The sequence below is a fragment of the Pseudophryne corroboree genome, chromosome 6 (assembly GCF_028390025.1).
Source record: "Pseudophryne corroboree isolate aPseCor3 chromosome 6, aPseCor3.hap2, whole genome shotgun sequence".
NCBI classification, from domain to species: domain Eukaryota; kingdom Metazoa; phylum Chordata; class Amphibia; order Anura; family Myobatrachidae; genus Pseudophryne; species Pseudophryne corroboree.
Window position 1 is genome coordinate 330,070,801 of NC_086449.1, and position 20,677 is coordinate 330,091,477.

At 46.3% G+C, this 20,677-nt stretch overlaps 1 protein-coding gene across 4 annotated transcripts in view; it reads right to left on the bottom strand.

The window, feature by feature from the left end:
* The window catches only part of EDC3 (enhancer of mRNA decapping 3), a 157,722-nt gene that overhangs the window by 76,190 nt on the left and 60,855 nt on the right, over window positions 1–20,677 (bottom strand). The gene's annotated exons all lie outside the window — the stretch shown is intronic.

Sequence of the window (20,677 nt, forward strand, 5' to 3'; positions counted from 1 at the left end):
TGTCATCTCTGCATGCTCACAAAACTCTGTCTCTACTATGGATTCAGGAGTATCTCCCAGCAATAACAGAAAAAAATTGTAGGATGGCTTTCAGTATTAGGACACAGGCTACTGGGGCCGACGGGATCTGTTCAATTTGCCTGGTGTCGGGATCCCGGCGATCAGGATGCAGCCGCTGGAATGCCGCCAGCCGGAATATAGGCGTAAAGAGGCTATTTCCACTAATGGGTGTCCACAACACCCATACAGTGGGAACAGAACCCGTGGCAAGCGCAGCTCACCACCAAGCCCGCAGTGTGACGAGCGCCGTGCCGCTTGCCCCGCTGTCAGTGTTCTGCCGGGCGGGATGCTGCTGTCGGGATACTGGTCAACAAGCCAGTACCAGACTACTGTAGCTGATGGCTGCTCAGTACATACGGAAGCTACAAAAACACACAGATCCAATAGATTACATTCTATTGCTCCATAGACTTAGAAAACCATTTTTAAAGTGAGTTTATTGTACAATTATAAGAGCGTGTAAGACTCTCAAACATCTGTGGACTAACTGCATTGTACCACTGCATGGTACAACAAACAGGAGTGCAGTAACATTTATGTTTTTGTCCAGTGTTCTTGCAATTTTCACAGACACGGAATAAACATAATATATAAAAAGGAGATTTACGGTAAGAACTTACCTTTATGAAATCTCTTTCTGCGAGGTACACTGGGTTCCACAGGGATAACATCAGGGTGTAGAGTTGGATCTTGATCCGAGGCACCAACAGGCTAAAAGCTTTGACTGTTCCCAGGATGCATAGCGCCGCATCCTCTATAACCTCGCCTCCGTGCACACGAGCTCAGTTTTGTTAACCAGTCCAATGCAGTAGCAGGTAAAAGAAACGAAAACCGTTAGTAGCCACATACACTACATTCTCACAACAGGAGAAGGTACCAGCGGCTAATGCCATACAAACCCAAAGAAGCTAAGTGCGTCAGGGGTGGTCTCCCTGTGGAACCCAGTGTACCTCGCAGAAAGAGATTTAACAAGTTCTTACCATAAATCTCCTTTTCTGCAGCGGGGTACACTGGGGTTCCACAGGGATAACATCGGAAATGTCCTAAAGCAGTTCCTCATGGGAGGGGATGCACTGCAGCGGGCCCAAGAACCCGGCGTCCAAAGGAAGCATCCTGGGAGGCGGAAGTATCGAAGGCATAGAACCTTATGAACGTGTTCACTGAAGACCACGTAGCCGCCTTGCACAATTGTTCAAGGGTCGCACCACAGCAGGCCACCCAAGAAGGTCCAAAAGACCGAGTAGAATGGGCTTTGTTGGTAGCAGGAGCTGGAAGGCCAGCCTGTACATAAGCATGTGCAATCACCATTCTAATCTATCTGGCCAAAGTCTGCTTAATCGCAGGACAGCCACGTTTGAGAAAACCAAAAAGAACAAAGAGAATCAGATTCTCCTAAGCGAAGCTGTTCTCTTCACATAAATACGGAGAGCCGTACCACATCCAAAGGCCGCTCTTTGGAGGATAAACCAGGAGAGACAAAGGCCGGAACCACAATCTCTTGGTTAAGGTGGAAGATCACACCACCTTAGGCAAATAACCAGGACGAGTTCTAAGAACCGCCCAGTCACGGTGAAAAATCAAAAACGGATGACCGACAGGACAAGGCACCCAAGTCTGAAACCCATCTAGCAGAGGCAATAGCAAGCAAGAACAAGACCTTAAGAGTAAGCCACTTAAGGTCCAAAGACTCAAGAGGTTCAAACGGAGACTCTTGCAAGGCGTCCAGAACAACCGACAAATCCCAAAGGAGCCACAGGCGGGACATAGGGAGGTTGAATCCGTAAAACACCTTGCCTGTATGTATGAACATCAGGGAGAGTTGCAAGTTTTCTCTGAAACCATATCGACAAGGCAGAAATATGAACCTTGAGAGAGGCCAGACGAAGGCCTAAGTCCAGGCCCTGCTGCAGGAAAGCAAAAAGCTTGGCAGTACTGAACTTGTATGCGTCATAATGGTTAGTCGCACACTAGGCGAAGTAGGAATTCCAGACCCTATAATAAATCCAAGCAGACGCTGGTTTACGGGCCTTCAACATAGTTTGAATGATCGCTTCAGAAAATCCTTTGGCCCTCAGTACGGAAGCTTCAAGAGCTACGCCGTCAAAGCCAGCCGGGCCAAATCCTGGTAGACACAAGGGCCCTGAACAAGGTGGTCTGGGCGTTGCGGAAGTAGAAGAGGACGCTCTATCGATAGACTCTGCAGGTCTGAGAAGCAATGCCGTCTGGGCCACGCTGGAGCAATTAGAAGTAGTATTCCTCCTTCTATGCTTGAACTTCCTTATCACCCTGGCCAGAAGTGACACCGGAGGGAACACGTACGGCAGCCGAAAGTTCCATGGAATTGCCAGTGCGTCCACAAACGCTGCTTGAGGATCCCTTGTCCTTGCTCCGAAGACCGGAACCTTGTGATTGTGTCGAGACACCATCAGATATACATCTAGTAGGCCCCACTTGTCCACTAGGTGTTGAAAGACTTCTGGATGAAGACTACACTCTCCGGCGTGTACGTTCTGGCGACTGAGGAAGTCCGCTTCCCAGTTGAGGACTCCCAGAATGAACACTGCCGATACGGTTGGCAGATGGTGTTCCACCCAACAAAGTATTTTTGATACTTCCATCATTGCCATGTGGCTTCGAGTGCCGCCTTGATGATTTATGTACGCCACTGTGGTGGCGTTGTCTGACTGTATTTGAACAGGCCTGTTCTGTACTATAGGCAGGGCTAGTGTCAACACATTGAACACTGCCCTCAATTCCAGAATGTTTATCGGGAGGAGAGATTCTTCCCTGGTCCACCGACCCTGAAGAGAGTGTTGCTCCAACACCGCTCCCCAGCCCCACAGACTGGCATCAGTCATCAGAAGGACCTAGTTGGAAATCCAAAAGGGACAACCCCTGCTCAGTTGCTGATCCTGTAGCCACCAGATCAGCGACAAGCGGACCTGCGGAGTTAAGGAGATCATGTGAGTCCTGATCCGGTGAAGCAGGCTGTCCCACTTGGAGAGTATCAACCTCTGCAGAGGGCGGAAGTGAAATTGAACGTACTCTACCATGTCGAAAGCCGACACCATGAGGCCCAGTACATGCATCGCCGAGTGTATCAACACACGTGGGCGGGAGAGGAAGCATCTTATCTTGTCCTGAAGTTTCAGGACCTTCTCCGGAGACAGAAACCACCGCTGGTTGTGGGTGTCCAATAGTGCTCCCAGGTGCACCATGCTCTGAGCAGGGACCAAGGAAGATTTCTTCCAGTTGATGAGCCACCCGTGGGCTTGCAGGAATTGGACCGTCAGCTCCAAAATGGCAGAGGAGAACCTCTGGAGAGTTCGCCAGAATCAACAAGTCATCCAGATACGGCAGGATCCTGATACCCTGACAGCGGAGTAGAACCGTCATGACCTTGGTGAAAATTCTTGGTGCCGTGGTCAGACCAAGGCCTGGAATTGAAAATGTAGGTTGCCAATAGCAAACCGCAGGTATTGCTGATGTGACACTGCAATAGGTATATGCAGGTAAGCATGCTGTATATCCAGGGATACCATATAGTCCTTGGGCTCCAAAGCCAGAACAATAGAGCGAAGAGTTTCCATATGGAATTTGGAAACAGTCACAAAATTTGTTCAGAGACTTGAGATTGAGAATGGGCCGGGAAGAACTATTTGGCTTCAGAACTAGGAACAGCGTTGAATAGTACACCTTGCCTCTCTGAGACTGAGGCACCGGCACTATCACTCCCATGACCAGGAGGGATTGTACCACCAGATGGAAAGTCTTTGCTTTAACTGGATCCGCAGGGACGTCTGTCAAGCAAAACTGGCGAGGGGGACGTTTCTTCAAAGAGATGGCGTATCCGTGAGCGACTACTTCCTTCACCCAGGCGTCTGAAGTAGTCTGTAACCATACCTGAGCAAATTGAAGAAGTCGGCCTCCCACCCTGGGATTCCCCAGGGGAAGGCCCGTCCCGTCATGCAGCAGGCTTGTCTTCATCAGATGAATTATCTGAAACATGTGTGGATTGTGAGGGAGTAATGGCCCACTTAGAGGACCCCTTGGTCTTAGGCGGGTGAGGGTTAGGATTTTGCTTAGCCAATGACTGATTTAATTACTGTAACTGAGAGGACAGAGTATCTGCCCATGGCGGATTAACTGCAGGGACAATATGTGGCTGTAATGGCACAGGAGGTCCCATAGGGGGCGCAAGTCTAGTTACCAGAGTAGTAAGTCAATTAGAAAAAGGAGCCCACGGCAGGTCATGAGTAGCGCCCGTTGATGTAGACTGACTGAGGGGTATAAAACCCCCAGCACCTGAACCCTCAGCTGCAATATTCTCCTCAGAGACATCCAAGGCAGTAGCACTGCAGGATCAGCCATAGAATTATCACCCTGGTGAGCGGACATTATATGAAAGCATAACTGTAGGGCAACTTAGTACAATATAAGCAGACAAAGTACCTGACAAAAATCCCCCTGTATATTGTGTCTACAAGCAGAGCACACACGGAGGAGGATTTAAGAGGTACAGATGGGTCCATGTTTATCTTATCTGTTTATGGTGACTGTAATACACGGAGATAAATACCAAAGTAGTATATCCTGTGAAACATTATATTATATGATAACCCTGACGCACTTAGCCTCCCTCAGGGTACAGAATATAGGGATAGCAGTATATGTGAGATACACGGAATGGAAATCACACAGCAGCTATTGGCGCACACACAGTCACATGTACAATGCAGAAATTATCACAAACAACAATAAAACTGCACTGGACTAGCAATACTAAGTAACTGTACTACTAAGTAAAGCTATGTAGAAATATATATATATATATATATATATATATATATATATATATATATATACACACACACACACACACACACACTGCTCAAAAAAATAAAGGGAACACTAAAATAACACATCCTAGATCTGAATGAATGAAATATTCTTATTAAATATTTTGTTCTTTACATAGTTGAATGTGCTGACAACAAAATCACACAAAAATTATCAATGGAAATCAAATTTATTAACCCATGGAGGTCTGGATTTGGAGTCACACTCAAAATTAAAGTGGAAAAACACACTACAGGTTGATCCAACTTTGATGTAATGTCCTTAAAACAAGTCAAAATAAGGCTCAGTAGTGTGTGTGGCCTCCACGTGCCTGTATGACCTCCCTACAACGCCTGGGCATGCTCCTGAATATATATATATATATATATATATATATATATATATATATATATATATATATATACACATACATACATACATACATACACACAAACAGAAAGTTCAGCACTCACCAAAGCAAGCTCACTTATTTTCACAACATCAATAAACAAATGATGGGGGTTTACAGAGTCTCAAAAATTAATTGTATCAGCCAGTGTCAGGTGACTAGTGTACCTTTAAAAGCCATGGAGTATTTGGCAGATACACAGTAAACCAAGTGGGCATATTTGCTGTTATATTATGTGATACAGTTGCTAGGTTTTAATTTTTGAGACTCTGTGATAGTGTAGGACCTGCATGAAGATGGGGTACCTTGGCGAGCGGTTTGAAGGCTTCCGTGCATTGGCCAATTCACTAACTAAACCCCCATCATTTGTTTATTGGGGTGGTCTTCTGTATGCCGAATGTCGGGATCCCGGCGCACAGTATACCGGCGCCGGAATCCCGACACCCGGCATACCGACAACTATTCTCCCTCGTGGGGGTCCACGACCCCCCTGGAGGGTGAATAAAATAGTGTGGCGCGCGTAGCAAGGGGCTCCTTTGCGCTTGCCACGCTGTCGGTATGCCGGCGGTCGGGCTCCCGGCGCCGGTATGCTGGGCGCCGGGAGCCCGAGCGCCGGCATACCGTACAACACCCGTTTATTGATGTTGTGAAAATAAGTGAGCTTGCTTTGGTGAGTGCTGAACTTTCTGTTTGTATATTTTTAAGTAGGTGGCCATGGGCTACATGCACCCCACCCTATGAGTGGTGAGTGCAGACACTGCACCCCGCTTCTGGGGTGGTGAGTGCTGTGGTTTTATATTTGTTGGTGTATATATATATATATATATATATATATATATATACACACACACACACACACACATACATATAGTCCATAGATGCAACCCGGCACTCTGCTGTCCCCGTAGGGGTATTCGCTCCGGTGCCCTCCTAGGGGTGAAATGGCCCCAATTCAAGCTGGAGAGTATAGGCGGCACTCAGAGTCTTGCACAAAGTCGTTTAGAAAAAAGCCATATGTGTTTAATAATCGACGTTTCGGGCGGGGGGGGGGGGGGGGAGTGGCCTAACCACTAAAGAGAGAGGACGTGTTTTTCTGAAGCTCCAGGAGATACTGTATTACCTTACCTATTATTCCCAACTTCCTCCCTCCCTGGGCGCTCCAGGATATCCCCCTCGATCCCTCTTGTTGTGCAAGTGCCGCTGTGGGGGACCTGCGGAGTCGGGGAGTGCTTTTTAGCGCTCCTGCGGTTTGCGGCCCTCCCCCCAGCTGGAAGCCGGGACCTAAATTTTGGGGGCAGCCCTGGCCGGACATCCAAGATCGGGATTTCGACTTCAGATCACCTCCAGTAAGCCCCTTCTCTGCTGTGCCGGCCTTTTCACACCTCCTACACCCCCTTCGGCCCCTGGAGGGTCTGGGTGCCGGGTACCTACTGAGCGGTCACTACTCCTCGGTGACCGGAGATCGGGTGACGGCCCCCCCTGCCTTGCCTGTCGAGTCCCTTTGAAAGCTGGGACGCTGATCGCTGTCGCGGCTCCCTACAGCCTCTCCTCGTCTGAAGCCGCACGGACCGCTAAGCTTCCGGGATCATCTCCGCCGCCAGCCGCCTGCCTGTTCCTGGTCCCCTGCTGCATACCTCTGTGATCCGGGTGAGTGAAGCGCTGCTCAGCCCCGGATCTCCGGCGCACAGACCGCAGATGCTGGCGCCGCTTGAGCTCACCGTGGCTGAGCTGGGCGGACCTCGGTGAATGCATCTGCTGCTCCGGGTGCTCTGCTGGCTACCCCCCGCCCTCCAGCCCTGAGTTTTTGCTCCCTGTAGACGACCATTTGTCATCACCTGGTTGTCCGGGAAACTTCCAGGTGCTTTGTGCGATTAAAACCCCTGCTCAGGGATATGACCTCCTCAGGTCCCTTGGCATCTCTGACTCTCTCCCTGACGAGATTAGAAATCAACTTGCCACCACCTCCTCTAAGAGGCCTCTGGTGCCTACACCCGAATGGTCTACTAAATGAGAAGTTGAGTTGATATCCATATTTTTGCTGCTACGTTTGTTTCCATATGCTAACTTTTCCCCCTTCAGGTTACAGTGTTCTATACGTTTGACTTTTGTTGCTTAGTGGACTATGTGATACTGGGGACTTCTACACGTTGACCCTGGGTAATCCCACTCTTATGTTAGTTCCATGCCTTGAATTGGTAAGGCTAATCTGTTATTCTGTTCTGAGGGATGACTCGAGCTTCTAGGCATACGCCGCCCACCCCGGATACTATGTTTATTATAAAATACCACTATTTAATTTATGTTACAATTTTCGCCAATCTGATGTTTCTTTTTTTCTTTCTCTAGAAAAGTTAGCTGATCTTACATTATACTACTCTGGTATTTTGATGTGATATTATTGTATGTATAACTGTTAATTGTACTGTCTCCTCTTCTCGTTTTGCTCTTATTTCCTTTCTGATCTAGTTTTTCACGCCCCTTACACTGGCTCGCAGAATGCATTTTCCTTTTTTCCCTATGTTCCTCCTCCTTCTTATTGTTTACTGTTACTGGCGCTACCCCCCATTCCGAAGGGACTGCCTACACGGCATTAACCCTTTCCCTCATAGACCAAACCCGCTTTTAGGAAAGGTCTATCCCTTGAGTTCATTTTCATGTTCACCTTTACCCGTTTCTATTCCTGTTTTGTTAACCCCTCTTTGTTCTTCCTTGGTCGGCCATTTCGTGGACTATTCTTCCTACTGAGCCTTACTGATTTTTATCCTCCATGACTTTGAAGATTTTATCTATTAATGTCAATGGCCTCAATTCCCCGACTAAGCGGTCCATGGCGTTTCACTTTTTCACCCGACAGAAGGCGGACATAGTTTTCCTACAGGAGACCCACTTCACAGCTCCCCACCCGTCTTTAAGCTCTAAACGCTATCCCCAAGCCTTTTATTCTACAATAACAGCTAAACGTAGAGGTACTGCTATATTGATCCACCGAGACCTCCCCTTGGTTGTTCGAGACACGGTCCTTGACACCCATGGTAGGTTTGTCATCCTCTCTGGCTCCCTCAATCAAACACCTATCACCTTGGCATCAATTTACTCCCCAAACATGCAGAAGGGTTCCTTCTTTAAGACGTTCTCTGAACACCTCGCTAAGTTCTCGAATACCTGGGTTATTGTGGCCGGTGATTGTAACGCTACCCTTGACCCCCATGCGGATAGATCACGCCCATGCTTGGGGCCTTCCCCCCATGCGAAGCTATCTAAACTTCTACAATCATGCATCACAGCTCACAACCTATATGATAGCTGGAAAACACTTTATCCCTCAGCAACGGGCTGTACTCACTATTCCTCGCAACACGACTTATATACTCGTATCGATTATATCTTTGTAGATCGAGACTCCACTCAGACCCTTCTGGGAGCCCAGGTGGTCCCGACCACATGGACAGACCACTATGCGATAACGCTTGACTTAGCTACCCCTTACACCCCTTCAGCTACGCGCACGTGGCGCCTAAATGAGTCACTGCTTCTTAACTCTTCTAACGTGTCTCAAATCGATACTGCGATTCACCAATATCTTACGGAGAATGACTCTCCTGATATCTCGCCTGCTATATTATGGGAAGCACACAAAGCTACACTACGGGGCCATCTCATCAATCTTACGTCTGCCCAGAGAAAGATAGAAACTAAACGGATCGCTGATCTTGAGGCTGAGCTGACTTCGTTAACTCTTCTTCACCAACGCTTTCCCAAACGCAAATTCTATCTAAAAATTCTCGCTCTGAAAGGTCAGTTGTCGCAGATCCTTACTAAAAAAACGATTAAATCACTCTTGTGGATCAGTCAGAAATTTTATGAAAAATCGGATAAAGCGGATGCTCTACTAGCCCGTCGGTTGCGCGCTCAATCGTATACTGGCATTGAAATGCCCTGATGGATCCACAACCTGTGACCCTAAATTGATGGCCTCTCACTTCCAAGACTACTATACTTCCCTTTATAATCTTTCTTCTGATACTTCAACAGCTCCGCACCACACCTCTGCTATTCAACAGTATCTTTCCTCCTGTCATTTGCCGACTCTCTCTACAATAGACCTTGAAATACTCAATGCTCCTATCACTCACGAAGAAATTCTTGCTACGATTAAGCAACTCCGCCGCTCTTCCGCCCCAGGTCCAGACGGTTACACCGCTATCTATTATAAAAAAAAATTCCCACGCCCTTCTTCCTATGCTACACTCACTCTTTAACTCACTAATGGAGGAGGGCTCCCTCGATGCAGCCACCACCAGAGCCAATATTATCGGGATCGGGATCCGCTAGATATGAAAAATTATAGACCCATTTCATTACTGAACACGGATCTGAAGTTATTCGCCAAAATCCTTCCGAATCGGCTCGCTCCTTATCTTCCCGCATTAATTCACCCGGACCAAGTAGGTTTCATCCCCAATCGTCAGGCAGCGGACAATACTCGGCGTCTTATTGATCTCATACATCTCTCTCATAAGGAATCCCTCCCGACTCTGGTGGTGGCTCTCGATGCGGAAAAGGCCTTTGATAGGGTGGCCTGGCCCTTTATACAACAAACCCTGCAGACTATAGGATTGCATGGTGCTTTTTATAATGCTGTCACCTCGCTCTATCGCAATCCTTTGGCTTCTATTCTGGTTAACGGTCTTTCCTCCCCGCCTCTGCCTATTAGAAATGGCACCCGACAGGGCTGCCCACTTTCTCCCCTGCTTTTTGCCCTGGTGATGGAACCACTAGCGGCAAAAATTAGACTGAACCTTAACATCTCAGGCATCTTAGTGGACAATCATGAGTATAAAATTGCTTTGTATGCGGATGATGTTATTTTAACCCTTACCGACCCGTGCTCCTCCCTACAACACTTATTTGAGGAGATTCGGACATATAGCTCCTTCTCTAATTATAAACTCAATACTGACAAAACAGAGGTCCTGGACCTACATATACCTCAACAAGATCTTCGCCTCTTACAATCCTCTTTTTCCTTTAAATGGCAAAGCACTAAACTCAAATATCTAGGTATTTACTTAACCAAATCCTACTCATCGTTATATGCAGCTAACTTCCCACGCTTACTTTCCTCAATAAAATCTGATCTGGTTGCTTGGAACAAATTGTTTATTTCTTGGTTTGGACGCATCGCGGCAGTTAAAATGAACCTACTGCCCCGATTATTGTACTTATGGCAAACCCTCCTGATTCCCATTCCCATTAAAATACTGAAAAATCTTCAACGAGACCTATCTAACTTTATTTGGGCTGGTAAAAAACCTAGAGTCAAAATGCGACTACTCCAGCAGCACCGTACAGAGGGCGGTCTTGGCTTGCCAGATGTTATTCGATACTATCGAGCCACACACCTGGCCACTTGTGTTCTTTGGCACTCGCCACCCGCATAAAGAACGTGGACTTTTCTTGAGGCACACTCATTGCATATGTATTCGGCCTCAACCTTACTATGGTGTCCGCCCCGCACCCGTCCAAACTCTACTCTACTTTTACCAACGATACGTTTTTCTCTCTCGATATGGGATCTTTGTACTCGTTTCTATTGACTCCGTTCTCACAACCCTTATTTAGCTCCTTTATGGAACAACGCACAATTCTCCCCGGGCAACAATCATCTTGCATTCCGATATTGGACCGCACACAACATTCTCTTTCTACAGGACCTAGCTCCTCTCTCCTCATTTCCGACCTTTGCGGATTTACAATCCCGTTTCTCTCTCCCCCATTCAGTTTTCTATCAGTTCTTACAATTACGACATTTCTACAATACTTTTACTAAACCCACTCACCCTATCATAGCGACCCCTTTTGAAACGTGGTGCCGAGGCCCCCATTCAACTAAGGGACTGCTTTCACGCATCTACCGGGTACTATTGTCACACAACGCCCCTCCCAAGGAAAGTCACGAATTGGCATGGGAGAGAGACGTGGGAGAAACCTTAACTGTTGAGGAATGGGATGATATCAGACAAGAAATTACCAGGAGTTCTATATCTGTCCGCATAGCTGAAAACTATCAGCTCTGCTGATTGTTGGAGATTGTGTGGGCACCGAGGAACCCTGCTGCTTGTTTGGTGGTCCTGTCCATCTATCCGCCAATATTGGCGGCAAATCCATAAATTGGTTTCAGATGTCACAAATATAACTATACCTGACTCACCCCTATATTCCTTACTTTCCCGTCCCATACCTGACACCTCACGTCACCAACGCACCCTCATCAAGCACATATTGAACACAGCCAAATGCCAAATTGCGTCAAATTGGAAGTCCATAGCCCCTCCCACTCTACTTGCTACTATTAACGCCACTTGGTTCACATACAAACTAGAACGCATTATGGCTGCACTTCATGACTCTCCGGATTCTTTTACAAAAACTTGGACACCTTGGACATTACACTTTAATGCTGAACCGCCACTGACAACTATCTAATGTAATTGCTTTCCTAATCTACTTTAGTTTATCGGTGAAAATGACCTCGACTGGCCGACCCCCCCCCCCCTTTTTGTTTTTTGTCTTCACCCACTCCCACCCCTATCCACTCTTCTCTATGTCTTTCTATGTCTGTTTTTTGATGTCTGTAATTGTTTATAATAATTGTTTGTTGGAAAGATTGTCCATCATCTTGCAACTGATGTATATCCTTAGCACCCTCCTTCCTATTTTTCTTCTCTATATATCTCACTATCTATTGCAATTTGCTTATTTTTCCATTTGTCTGTAAAAACCAATAAAACGATTTAAAAAATAATAATAATCGACGTTTCGGAGGACGAACCCCCTTCCTCAGGACACAGCAAACAAGTGACAAACCAAACGAAAACAACTTAAATACCTTACCGACCTGGGCCCCGTCATCTCCCGCAGCGTCCGCGTTGTCCGGTACACGGAGTTCGCGCTTCCAGTCACGTGTGGCGCCTGTCTGTCGGAAGTCGCGTCATCCCGCGTCGCGGACCAGCTTCTGACGCGACTGTGGACAGAGGGGAACAGGTTGCCATGGGGACGGTACACAATCACAACAATGCGCTGTGTATCGTCTCCTGGCAATAACATAAATTTTTGATGCTCAAACCAACAAACACCTTTTGCAAAAACTTATCAAAACAGTGTTAAAATTTTGGTGATAAGACACACTGATAAGCAGTGTGATGAACCTTCATGGTGAAATTAAAAACTTATATATTGAGATATCACGTGAATACAAAATAAGAAAATATACAAAAAATATATTAAAAAAATATATAAAAATGCATAACATACATCAGCTCTTGCCTGCTATATTATGAGATGAGATCTTGTCAGTAATTGATTATGTTGAACAATTATTTTAAGCTATTATAGCATGAACTAGAGAGGCCGTATGCCTATAACTGTATCTCTGGATCCGACCATTATCGATAGCTATGCCCAAATTTGGGCCATTCAAATCTATAGTTGTACCCTTGTGTCTAATGCAACTCATACTGAGTGTCGCTCTGAACCCTGTTGGATATGCATAGTGGAGACAATTGGGCAGTTTGTCCAACAGCCTATAATCTTACAGTGAATTTACAAAAAACACTGTAGGTTTAACTGTTCATTTAAACCTCTGGGGTAGATGGTATCAAGTCTATGTATCCATCTAGCCTCCAGTTGTAATAGTCTGGTGGCCCGATCGCCCCCACGGGGTGTTTCCTGAGTTTGGTCAACGATTTTGTACCTTACGGATGCCAGACTATGTCTCTTCTGCACAAAGTGTCGTGCAACCGGTTGGTCGCTTTTTCCAGTGTTGAGAGCAGCCCTAATTGCCGACCTATGTTGTGCCATCCTTTCTTTAAAGAGGCACTGGGTCTTGCCTACATAATACAGGCTACACGGGCAAATTAAGACGTAGATAACAAATGTCGAACTGCAAGTGAGAGGCCATGCGATATTGATTTTTTTGCCTGTATGCGGATGCATAATGGAGTCTCCGGTAAGCATATAGCTACAGGTGGTGCACCCTAAGCATTTGAAGCATCCAGCTTTGCGTATCAAAAAGTGTGAAGCCACTGGCGTGGTTTTAAAACCAGTGACGTCATTTTTAACAACTAGATCCTTAATATTGGCGCTACGAGTATAGCACGGCATAATACTGCTATGTTTAAGAGAGGACAGATTGGGATCTGTGGTGACAATAGGCCACATTTGTTTAATGCGTCTACTGGTTCTTTCACTGGCTGTATTAAACTCATTGACCCATGTTACTTTCTCATTTATGAGTCTGGCCCTCTCACTGAAAAGTACAGGTTGAGTCTCCCTTATCCAAAATGCTTGGGACCAGAGGTATTTTGGATATCGGATTATTCCGTATTTTGGAATAATTACATACCATAATGAGATATCATGGTGATGCGACCTAAATCTAAGCACAGAAGGCATTTATGTTTCATATACACCTTATACACACAGCCTGAAGGTAATTTTAGCCGATATTTTTTATAACTTTGTGCATTAAACAAAGTGTGTCTACATTCACACAATTCGATTATGTTTCATATACACCTTATACACACAGCCTGAAGGTCATTTAATACAATATTTTTAATAACTTTGTGTATTAAACAATGTTTGTGTACATTGAGACATCAAAAAACAAAGGTTTCACTATCTCACTTTCACTCAAAAAAGTCCGTATTTCGGAATATTCCGTATTTCGGAATATTTGGATATGGGATACTCAACTTGTAATTCAGTTCTATCTAAGGCCATGACCTTGTCACGTGCCTGTTGTAAGATCATCTTTGGATATCCCCTCTGGGTGAACTTTTCTGACATGCTGTTCAACTGACTTACCAGCTCACTGGGGTCACTGGTAATTCTCCGCACCCGGAGAAATTGGAAAAAAGGGAGACCTCTCACCAGGGACCTGGGATGAAAGCTGTCATAACGCAACAAAGTGTTGCGGTCCGTGGGCTTACTGTATAACGAGGTCTGTATCAAACCATGTTGGATGTTAATTTTGATGTCAAGAAAACAAATTTCGTGGGGATGTGTTGTGAGGGTGAGTTTAACAGGGCTAGCTGAATTATTGTGTTCCTCAATTAAGGTGGATAGAACCTGAGGTTCATGAGTCCAGAACAAAAGCGGATCGTCAATGTAACGAAAGTATAGCAAAATATGCTCAGTGATGGACGCATTTTCAAAAAATAAATCACGTTCAATATCCCACATATAAGCATTAGCAAGCGATGGAGCCACGGCTGATCCCATCGCACACCCTATACTTTGGTTAAAAAAACGGCCATTATACGAAAAATAATTATGAGTCAACGTAAATTCAAGCAAAGATCTAAACAAATCAATATCCGGCCCAGTATATACCGTAGCTGTATGGCCCAAATTTGGGCATAGCTATCGATAATGGTCGGATCCAGAGATACAGTTATAGGCATACGGCCTCTCTAGTTCATGCTATAATAGCTTAAAATAATTGTTCAACATAATCAATTACTGGCAAGATCTCATCTCATAATATAGCAGGCAAGAGCTGATGTATGTTATGCATTTTTATATATATTTTTTATATATTTTTTGTATATTTTCTTATTTTGTATTCACATGCGATATCTCAATATATGAGTTTTTAATTTCACCATGAAGGTTCATCACACTGCTTATCAGTGTGTCTTATCACCAAAATTTTAACACTGTTTTGATAAGTTTTTGCAACAGGTGTTTGTTGGTTTGAGCATCAAAAACGTATGTTTTTGCCAGGAGACGATACACAGCGCATTGTTGTGATTGTGTACCGACCCCATGGTAACCTGTTCCCCTCTGTCCACAGACGCGTCAGAAGTGGGTCCGTGACGCGGGATGACGCGACTTCCGAACTCTGTGTACCGGACAACGTGGACGCTGCGGGAGATGACGGGGCCCAGGTCGGTAAAGTATTTAAGTTGTTTTAGTTTGGTTTGTCACTTGTTTGCGGTGTCCTGAGGAAGGGGGTTCGTCCCCAGAAACGTCGATTATTAAACACATATAGCTTTTTTCTAAACGACTTTGTGCAAGACTCTGAGTGCCGCCTATACCCTCCAGCTTATATATATATATATATATATATATATATATATATATATATATATATATATATATATATATATATATATATATAAAACAATGCACAGTAAAGACTGGATGTATATCCCAGGGTACTTGTACAAAATATCCCTGAATGTGTGTGCACTTGTTCTTAACTAACACTGTCTAAAAGACATGTAGAATACTTAAGTGTCCTGTAAATGCACAGCGCTGATGATGCAGGTGGCTTTACAGAGGAGATATTGCCCAGCAGTCCCAAAGTCAGCTCAGCATGTGTGTAATGGCGCCCAAACACTGACAGGAAGTGAGGGAGACAGAGAGATGCAGCTCCAGGGCGGGAAAATTAGCAGTAAACGGCGCCTGGGGTTGGGGCTACAGGTCAGAGCGGGTTCACTACGGCTGGCCGGCGGTCGGGCTCCCGGCGCCCAGCATACCGGCGCCGGGAGCCCGACCGCCGGCTGACCGACAGTGTGGCGAGCGCAAATGAGCCCCTTGCGGGCTCGCTGCGCTCGCCACGCTACGGGCACGGTGGCGCGCTACACTATTTTATTCTCCCTCTATGGGGGTCGTGGACCCCCACGAGGGAAAATAAGTGTCGGTATGCCGGCGGTCGGGCTCCCGGCGCCGGTATACTGAGCGCCGGGAGCCCGACCGCCGGCATACAGAATGCCACCCGGTCAGAGCCTTATCCCCTTTCTGGACTTCACAAAACGGATTTTTAGAGAATCCGACCTGTGCCCTTGCCCTGGTGGTCTAGTGGGGTCCCTGTACGGCCACAGTGTCCACACCACCGACTACTGCAATGAAATTGAAAGGCAGTTGTCGGACACTAGTACCTACCGTAAATTAACACATGATCCTACTAATGAATATAAATTTGCACTGGACACTTTATTAGATGAAGCTGTGAATAAGGCGATTATTGATGAAGATACTTCCCTCTATTTGAAAGTAGACTGTCCGAGGGTACCACTGTTGTATAGTCTACCTAAAATTCATAAGAATTTGGAGAGGCCGCCGGGCCGTCCCATAATTTCTGCAAGGGAGTCATTGTGTAGTAAGATCTCTGAGTACTTGGATTATTACATCCAGCCAAGTGTGCAATCACAACGGACTTATCTTAAGGACACTACATCTCTGTTGGTAAAACTTAAAGAACTTGGAAGTATACCTGTGAATACATGGATGTGTACTCTGGACATTATTAGCTTGTACACGAATATTCCTCATGACGATGGCATACGAGCGGTTAAGGAGTTGCTAAATGAGTGCACAAGCTATAATGGTCCTGACTTGGACTTTCTGATCTCTCTTCTTGATTTTGTACTGCATAATAATTATTTCTATCATAATGGTGGATATTATTTACAACTGAAAGGCTGTGCGATGGGTTCTCATGTCGCACCAGCCTATGCGAATGCATACATGTTTGGAATTGAAAAGGAATGTTTTTTCAATAGAGATGTTAGAGATAAAATTCTGTTTTATTACAGGTACATCGACGACATATTGTTTTGGAGAGGTGATTATACTAGTTTTGTGGAATTGGTAGATTCGATTAACGAGCGTAATTGTCCTATTAAGTACACATACACCTGTAGTCTGGATAGTATTTCCTATTTGGATGTGAATATCACACTTCAGGATGGTATACTTACCACTTCCATTTACTCTAAACCCACAGATAGAAACACGTTACTATCTTTTAAGAGCCATCACCCAGCTGCGATGAAAAAGAGTTTACCTTTTTCGCAGCTGTTACGAGTTAAAAGGATTACAAGTGATGATCAGGTAGTAGCTAGAGATCTTGAGAGAATGTCAGATAAATTTGTGGAACGTGGCTATCCTGATAATGTACTCTCTGAGGCTAGGAGAAAGGTGGATTTAATGCCAAGAGAAGCTTTATTGAATCAAACAGATAGGAAACAGATAATAAGATTTTACTTACCGATAAATCTATTTCTCGTAGTCCGTAGTGGATGCTGGGGACTCCGTCAGGACCATGGGGGATTAGCGGCTCCGCAGGAGACAGGGCACAAAAATAAAGCTTTAGGATCAGGTGGTGTGCACTGGCTCCTCCCCCTATGACCCTCCTCCAAGCCTCAGTTAGGATACTGTGCCCGGACGAGCGTACACAATAAGGAAGGATTTTGAATCCCGGGTAAGACTCATACCAGCCACACCAATCACACCGTACAACTTGTGATCTGAACCCAGTTAACAGTATGACAAACGTAGGAGCCTCTGAACAGACGGCTCACAACAATAACAACCCGATTTTTTTGTAACAATAACTATGTACAAGTATTGCAGACAATCCGCACTTGGGATGGGCGCCCAGCATCCACTACGGACTACGAGAAATAGATTTATCGGTAAGTAAAATCTTATTTTCTCTGACGTCCTAGTGGATGCTGGGGACTCCGTCAGGACCATGGGGATTATACCAAAGCTCCCAAACGGGCGGGAGAGTGCGGATGACTCTGCAGCACCGAGTGAGAGAACTCCAGGTCCTCCTCAGCCAGGGTGTGCCCCTGACCAAGTAGCAGCTCGGCAAAGTTGTAAAGCCGAGACCCCTCGGGCAGCCGCCCAAGATGAGCCCACCTTCCTTGTGGAATGGGCATTTACATATTTTGGCTGTGGCAGGCCTGCCACAGAATGTGCAAGCTGAATTGTACTACACATCCAACTAGCAATCGTCTGCTTAGAAGCAAGAGCACCCAGTTTGTTGGGTGCATACAGGATAACAGCAAGTCAGTTTTCCTGACTCCAGCCGTCCTGGAAACCTATATTTTCAGGGCCCTGACAACATCTAGCAACTTGGAGTCCTCCAAGTCCCTAGTAGCCGCAGGTACCACAATAAGCTGGTTCAGGTGAAACGCTGACACCACCTTAGGGAGAAACTGGGGACGAGTCCGCAGCTCTGCCCTGTCCGAATGGACAATCAGATATGGGCCTTTGTGAAACAAAGCCGCCAATTCTGACACTCGCCTGGCCGAGGCCAGGGCCAACATCATGGTCACTTTCCATGTGAAATATTTCAAATCCACAGATTTGAGCGGTTTAAACCAATGTGATTTGAGGAATCCCAGAACTACGTTGAGATCCCACAGTGCCACTGGAGGCACAAAAGGGGGTTGTATATGCAGTACTCCCTTGACAAACTTTCTGGAAGAAAATCGACAGGGCCGAAATTTGAACCTTAATGGACCCCAATTTGAGGCCCATAGACACTCCTGTTTGCAGGAAATGCAGGAATCGACCGAGTTGAAATTTCTTCGTGGGGCCTTCCTGGCCTCACACCACGCAACATATTTTTGCCACATGTGGTGATAATGTTGTGCGGTCACCTCCTTCCTGGCTTTGACCAGGGTAGGAATGACCTCTTCCGGAATGCCTTTTTTCCTTAGGATCCGGCGTTCAACCGCCATGCCGTCAAACGCAGCCGCGGTAAGTCTTGGAACAGACATGGTACTTGCTGAAGCAAGTCCCTTCTTAGCGGCAGAGGCCATGAGTCCTCTGTGAGCATCTCTTGAAGTTCCGGGTACCAAGTCCTTCTTGGCCAATCCGGAGCCACGAGTATAGTTCTTACTCCTCTACGTCTTATAATTCTCAGTACCTTAGGTATGAGAAGCAGAGGAGGGAACACATACACCGACTGGTACACCTACGGTGTTACCAGAACGTCCACAGCTATTGCCTGAGGGTCTCTTGACCTGGCGCAATACCTGTCCAGTTTTTTGTTCAGGCGGGACGCCATCATGTCCACCTTTGGTCTTTCCCAACGGTTCACAATCATGTGGAAGACTTCCCGATGAAGTCCCCACTCTCCCGGGTGGAGGTCGTGCTGAGGAAGTCTGCTTCCCAGTTGTCCACTCCCGGAATGAACACTGCTGACAGTGCTAACACATGATTTTCCGCCCAGCGAAGAATCCTTGCAGTTTCTGCCATTGCCCTCCTGCTTCTTGTGCCGCCCAGTCTGTTTACGTGGGCGACTGCCGTGATGTTGTCCCACTGGATCAATACCGGCTGACCTTGAAGCAGAGGTCTTGCTAAGCTTAGAGCATTGTAAATTGCTCTTAGCTCCAGTATATTTATGTGGAGAGAAGTCTCCAGACTTGATCACACTCCCTGGAAATTTTTTCCTTGTGTGACTGCTCCCCAGCCGTTCAGGCTGGCATCCGTGGTCACCAGGACCCAGTCCTGAATGCCGAATCTGTGGCCCTTTAGTAGATGAGCACTCTGCAGCCACCACAGAAGAGACACCCTTGTCCTTGGAGACAGGGTTATCCGCTGATGCATCTGAAGATGCGATCCGGACCATTTTTCCAGCAGATCCCACTGAAAAGTTCTTGCGTGAAATCTGCCGAATGGAATCGCTTCGTAAGAAGCCACCATTTTTCCCAGGACCCTTGTGCAATGATGCACTGACACTTTTCCTGGTTTTAGGAGGTTCCTGACTAGCTCGGATAACTCCCTGGCTTTCTCCTCCGGGAGAAACACCTTTTTCTGGACTGTGTCCAGAATCATCCCTAGGAACAGCAGACGTGTCGTCGGAGACAGCTGCGATTTTGGAATATTTAGAATCCACCCGTGCTGTCGTAGAACTACTTGAGATAGTGCTACTCCGACCTCCAACTGTTCTCTGGACCTTGCCCTTATCAGGAGATCGTCCAAGTAAGGGATAATTAAGACGCCTTTTCTTTGAAGAAGAATCATCATTTCGGCCATTACCTTGGTAAAGACCCGGGGTGCCGTGGACAATCCAAACGGCAGCGTCTGAAACTGATAGTGACAGTTTTGTACCACGAACCTGAGGTACCCTTGGTGAGAAGGGCAAATTTGGACATGGAGGTAAGCATCCTTGATGTCCAGGGACACCATATAGTCCCCTTCTTCCTGGTTCGCTATCACTGCTCTGAGTGACTCCATCTTGATTTGAACCTTTGTATGTAAGTGTTCAAATATTTCAGATTTAGAATAGGTCTCACCTAGCCGTCTGGCTTCAGTACCACAATATAGTGTGGAATAATACCCCTTTCCTTGTTGTAGGAGGGGTACTTTGATTATCACCTGCTGGGAATACAGCTTGTGAATTGTTTCCAATACTGCCTCCCTGTCGGAGGGAGACGTTGGTAAAGCAGACTTCAGGAACCTGCGAGGGGGAGACGTCTCGAACTTCCAATCTGTACCCCTGGGATACTACTTGTAGGATCCAGGGGTCCACTTGCGAGTGAGCCCACTGCGCGCTGAAAC